This window comes from Miscanthus floridulus, chromosome 2 (assembly GCF_019320115.1).
Source record: "Miscanthus floridulus cultivar M001 chromosome 2, ASM1932011v1, whole genome shotgun sequence".
Lineage (NCBI taxonomy): Eukaryota > Viridiplantae > Streptophyta > Magnoliopsida > Poales > Poaceae > Miscanthus > Miscanthus floridulus.
The window spans coordinates 157104951-157111473 of NC_089581.1; positions in this window are offsets into that span (position 1 = coordinate 157104951).

Below are 6523 nucleotides of genomic sequence, written 5' to 3' on the forward strand. Positions count from 1 at the left end.
GGAACCCCCTTATAGACAAGTCGATTGTATAGAGCCTAAGGACCGTATGATCGTCTCGAAGGTGAAAAGGCTAGCCGAGCCATGAGAACGGCCTACGCCTTCGGGCTACGGCAGCTCCCTCACCACCTTTTCACCCAAAGGACAGCGTAGGCTCCAAGGAAGTTTTGTGCAGAGAGCTTGTCTATCAATAGGGGCTCGACATCACAATAGCGCTATAAGGGAGACTCGGCTCTGCCTCTGCAAAGCCGAGCCTCCCTCGGGGGCTAAAGGGGGGGAACCCCCTAAGTCCCGATCATCGTTTATTAATCGTCTTTCAAAAAATTTCTACGCCAAACTCTCTCGCGCTCCGATGGGACCTTCACAAGAAACCCAAAGACCAAAAGCTTGTCCTGAGGCCAAAGGGCCGGTCGAGTCGTGAGAACGGCCTACACCTCTGGGCTACGGCAGCTCCCTCACCACCCTTCGCCAAAGGACGGCTTAGGTTCCGAGGAATTTCTTTGCGGGTTCCCAAGATCGAGACAGAGGGCACAGGCTCGGAAGTAGAACAAAAAACGGTTAAAAGACACACATACGCAAATACTTTAAAGGCCTCGACGGCCACAAAAACGTCACGGTATGGCAACTAACTCAATCCGGTTACATGGCCCCCTCTGGCCCAGGTCAAAGCTCAAGGATCGGCGGCCGGTGCGGGAGGGACCACCTCTTCTTCAAACAGACCGGCCAGCGCTGTGCCAGGTGCCTCGGCCGCCTCCAAAAGCTTCACAACCTCTGCATCGACCTCCTCGTCATCTTCTGGCAAGACGTAGCCATCGCTGACAGCCTCAAGGTTGATGGCGTAGTGCGAGGAGACGACGGCCAGGGCACGCTTAACACCCGTGTGCAACGCCCCCCGGAGCCTCTCGTGGACGTGGCTGCTCAACGCAATCAGGCGGCTCCCAAGGGAGCTGGCTGATTGGACCCCCTCGACATCCAGGGCCTCACAGGTGGTACGGACAGCGCTGCGCAGCGCCTCGTGCTCCCGAACCTCAACATCCAGCGCCGCTTGCGCTGCGACGGAGGCCTCAGCCGCCTGGGAGGCCTCTTTCTCTAGATCTACGTCGCGACGAGGGGTCAGGAGTCAAACGCGAACCAGAACAAATGGAACAAGGAACATGGTTCAGCGGAACTTACCCTCGGCCTTGCTCTTCCAGGCTGAGACCTCGACCCGAGAGGCCTCGGCTGCCTTGGTAGCCTCTGCCAAGGCGACTTTCATCGCCTGATGCTCGCTCTGCTCCGCACCCAGCTGCCCGGCTGTGGCCTTGGCAGAGGCCGTCGCATCTTGGGCCCGAGACCTGAAGGAGTCTCGCTCCTCCTCCAGTTCCTTGATCTTCGCCACTAGAGGGGCAGACTACTCTTTAGCCGTGGCCAACTCGGCCTGAAGGTCAGCACAACGAAGGCGGAGGTCCTCCACTTCTGCACTCCGCGCCGACAAAAGCCCCTGGGCATCGGCAAGCAGGCCTTTCTGCCGCTGGAGCTGGTCCCAGATATCCCTCTCCCTTCGTAGGAACACCGATTTCCCAAGGGATCGGGTCTCGAGCTCCTAAAGAGGCAAGTAACACACGTCAAATACTGTGAGGGGGCTCGGAGAGAAAACAACGCGGCACGAGAGAAGAAAGTGCTTACCTGGGTGACACTAGGCAAGTCCCCTTCCATAATAGTCATCGCTGTCTGCAGCGACTTCACTGCCAGTTGGTGGTACTGCTCGAGGGTATCCCATCACCCCCCCTCTACCACATCTTCAAGGGCGAACACAGGCTCCCCCTCAGGGTCAGCCCGGTCCCGCTAGAAAACACGCGGGAAGTTCCACCCACGGGGCTCGGGCCGTAGCCGGACAAGGGCCGAACTCCCCTCGGCGGGATCCGGGACTGGCTGCTCCACGGTACTGGCCGCCTCGATGTCCGCCGCATCCTTCCCATGGGAGGAATCATCAGATGAGATTGTCTGAACCAGGGGCGGCGCCAAAACTTGCTCCGTCTCCATCGCCTCGGCCTCGATGGACCCGGGGGCTCTGGCCTCCGCCGTCTCTACCTCGGCGGCCCCGGCGTCCACCGCCCTGACCTCAGCAATGGTGGACGCCCCAGCCTCATTCGCCCCAAGACCCACGACATCACAGGGCGTGGGCTCCTCCTCCTCCACTCGCTCCACGGCCGCCTCGACACCCTTTTCCTGGGTGGCCGCCTCCTCCGAAACGGCCTCGCCCGACGCCGCACCACGCTGCACGCCAGCCTGCGCCTCCGCTGCCTGATGGGCAGAGGAGCTAACGTTCACCTTGAGTGCCTTACGGGGCGCCAAGGTAGGATCCTCCACCGGATGCTTCTGGCTGGAAGCAAAGACACTCCCAAGGTCAGCATGCGACCAAGGGGCAAACAAGAAGTACCACGGACTCCACCAGAAAAAGACGCTTACCGCGAACGGGGATGCAGCCGCTTCGGCACCGCCAGCCTCCTCTGCAACGGCGGCGGTGGCAGCAGCAGCACGGCCTCTGCGTCCACCGGTGCCAGCTGGCCTCCGCCGGACCCCGGCACCTCCTCGACCCTTCGCGGAGACAATGGGGTCGCCCCCACCGTCGCTCGCTCCACCTCCACCGTCGAGCCCATCGGGCTAACGGCACGCTCCTCCGACACCCACGCCTCGGGCGTGTCGGCCTCAGCCCCGAGACGGGCCGCCATCGGCCCCAGGACACCTCCTCCTAGGGGCGTCAGGCTCCTTGCCGGCGCCTCGGGCACCATCTCCCTAATGTCGGGAAGGTGTTCTAGGCAGGCCGTCCCCACCTCGCACCCGCCGCCGTCGCCCGAAGATTCCGACACCGACAACGAGGGAGACGGCTCCAACGGGAGACCGTCGAGCTTCTGACGCCGGCGACGGGTGTCCAGCTTTTCGCGCGCGAGGAGCCTCTTCGTGCGCTTCGCCTCCATGGCATCTTTTTTCTTCTTCTGCTCCTCGGCGCGCGCCCTGTTCACGGCTTGTCGCCGGGCGTCCTCGGGAACGGGCGGCGGGGAGCCTCGCACGTCTCTCATCCCCTGTGGGAACGATGAAGTAAGACAACAGACAAAAAAGGTGAAAAACAAGAAAGCCGCGAAAGCCTCCGTGACATCCAACTTACCAGTGGAATGTACCCCCGCGACGGGCGCATTGGGAACGGCATCAGATCGCCAATCTTCGGCTTCCCGTCTACCGCCTCTCTCACCCGACGCAGGGTCTCGTCGTCGGTAAGGGCGAAGGCGGACATCTTGGTACCGGCGATCGGATCGCTGGGGGTCATCTCGAACAGCCGCCGCCGCCGAGCCATCAGCGGCAGCACCCTCCGGCGATGAAAAGCCGCCATGACCACGGCCGCCGAAAGGCCACGGTCATGCAGCTTCCCCAAGGCCCTCAAGAGCAGTTCCAGCCTAGGCTGATCGACCTTGATAACGCCGTATCCTCACTTCTCCGGCTGACTCTCTACAACCCGCCCGGTATAAGGGGGAAGTCCTCCGTCGTCGTTGCGGAGGTAGAACCAGCTGTCGTACCAACGACGGTTGGACGATGACAGCTGGGCCAGGATGTAGAGGGACTACCGGTCTTGGCGCACGTGAAGAGTGCAGCCGCCGGCCCTCATCAACCTCCGAGGTTCCCCCCGGCTTGGTGGTGAACGTCGCTCGGACCAAGTGGAGCCACAACTCCCAGTGGGGAGCGATCCCCAAGTACCCCTCGCAGACGGCGACGAAGATGGCCGCCTACGCGATGGAGTTGGGGCTGAAGTTGTGAAGCTCCACGCCATAGTAATGCGGGAGCGCCCGCATGAACTGATCCACCGGCGACCCGAGGCCTCGCTCGTGGAAAACGACGAAGCTCACCATGTAGCCGTCACGCGGCCTCGGCTCCGACTCGTTCCCCGGAGCGATCCACTCCGGCTCGTCAAGGTCGGTGATCGGGCGAAGAAGACCGACCTCCACGAGCAACTGCAGCCTCTCTTCGGTGACGTCAGACCGCTCCCAGGGATCCGCCGGGATGATGACAGGACCACCAGCCATTGCGCGGTGGAGGACGCTGCTACGGCGGTAATCTCTCTCTCTCTTTCTTTCAATCTCTCTCTCTCTCGCCCTTCTCCTCCCCGCTCTATGCTCTCAACAACGGCACGGAGGCAGCGAAAGCGAATGCGGAAAAGGTAAGGAGGGGGAAGGTGAGGCTCTTTGCGTATTTATGCAGGGACGAGGCAAAACCGCCGGGCGACGAAATCGGGGAAGTTTCCCTTGGATTCGGCGCATATAATCCAGATCCGATTTCTCCGCCCACACGCCCACTCCCTCCTCATTAATTGCACCTGCAGTTACGTCCCATCGGCTAACGCCACGTCGCGTCCAACCACCGCAGCAAAAGGCGCCGTTTCGCCTCCCCGAGAAAGCCGCCTCAAAAGACGCGCCTGCCGTTAGCCGTAGGGAGCGAAATGACCCCCACCCAATTCCTTTCAGGCAAAGGAACCGGGCACCGAGCCCACTACGGTCTAGGAGTTCAAAGGCTAGGCCCTCAGGGGTTTCGACAGCCGCCCCAGGGCAACAGAGTTAGGGGCGACTATAGGCGAGCCTGTGCGAGGCCGAGGCCCAAGCAAGCGAAACGCTTGGGACACCCTGTGTCGCGTCCGAGACCGGCAGGGAGGTCTCTGAATGGGATCCCACCGTAGGGAGGCACCGAGCCACCAAGGCCCAGTGAACGGCCTCGGCACCCGCTAGAGAAACCCTCCGGTACTCTTGGAGCGCGTCTCCATACCGCTAGCCGACCCCCAGCGAACAGGGTACGGGCCTCCACTCGGACTTACCCGATAACAGCTCACTGGAAATGCCATCGCTCGCGCCCACCGAGGGTAGCGTGGCACATTCCACCCCTCCTTCCGAGCGAAAAGGAAGCACGAGGGTCGAACAAAAAGTCAGGAGAATCCCTGATGGCCCTCTTGCTCCGCGCAGAGGCTAAGGGACTCTTCCTGCGAAACATTGCCGAGGCCCAGCGACTTGGGCTCGCACACGGGGGGGCTCGGCAAAACAAACCCTCCTTCCGAGCGAAAAGAAAGCGCGAGGGTCGTTCAAAAAGCCAGAAGAACTCCTGATAGCCCTCTTGCTCCGTGCAGAGGCTAGGGAGCTCCTTCTGCAAAAGACGCCGAGACCCCGCGACCTAAGCTCGCACCCGAGGGGGGCTCGGCAGACAGACCCTCACGCGCGAGGGGCGAATCAAAAGCTAGGGGGACCTCTGACCGCTCTCTCGCTCCGTGCGAGAGACTCGGGGGCTCCTCCTGCAACTTTGCCGAGACCCAGCGGCTCAGGCTCGCACACGAGTGGGCTCGGCAAACACCCCCCCCCCATCCGAGCGAAAAGGACGGGCGGGGGACGGACAAAAAAGTCAGGAGCACCCCTGACCACCCTCTCGCTCCGTGCGGAGGCTCGGGGGCTCTTCCTGCACCCTAGATAAAGACAAGCGACCCAAGCCCGTTACGGTCTAGGGGTTCGAAGGCTGGGCCCCCATGGGTTTCGACAGCTGCCCCAGGGCAACAGAGTCAGGGACGACTATGGGCGAGCCCGTACGAGGCCGAGGTCCAAGCAAGCGAAATGCTTGGGATGCCCTGTGTCGTGTCCGAGACCGGCAGGGAGGTCTCTGAATGGGATCCCACCGTAGGGAGGCACTGGGCCACCGAGGCCCAGCGAACGGCCTCGGCACCCACTAGAGAAACCCTCCGGTACTCTTGGAGCGCGTCTCCGGACCGCTAGCCGACCCCCAGCGAACGGGGTACGGGCCTCCACTCGGACTTACCCGATAACAGCTCACCGGAGATGTCATCGCTCGCGCCCACCGAGGGTAGCATGGCATCCTCCACCCCTCCTTCCGAGCGAAAAGGAAGCATGAGGGACGTACAAAAAGCCAGAGGCACCCCTGACGGCCCTCTCGCTTAAGGCGGAGGCTAAGGGGCTCTTTCCACAGCATCGTCGAGGCCCTGCGATCCGAACTCGCACCCACGGGCCCAGCAAACACAATGAAAACCCCTCACTCAAAAGAGAAAAAAGCCCCTGAAGAAGTGAAATCACTCCTCCAGGGCCTCGGGGGCTACACCCGGCGGGTGCGCTCGCGCGCACCCACTGAAACCTTAAATACGGAACACCATCCCGACAGGAACTATCAAGAGCCAATTCTCGTCAGAGCCTCAGGGGGAGCGCCTCCACTCCCCCCAAGGCTCGGGGGCTACTGTCGGATACCGTGAGAAGGGGTACCCCAAGCAAGAACCAAAAAACTACTTAGACCCTAAAAACAAGGACCAATAAGACAAACGAGGTCTCAGCCGAAAATCTCTGATTCGCCCGAGGCCCCCTCGCCAAGGCCCCTTCGCCCGAGGCCTCCTCGCCGAGGCCTCAGAAGAAGTGCCGATTCTCCAATTCGCCCGAGGCCTCCTCGCCGAGGTCTGCGATTCTTCGATTCGCGCGAGGCCGGCTCACCACCAACCCCGCGACCACCGCTTTGACTA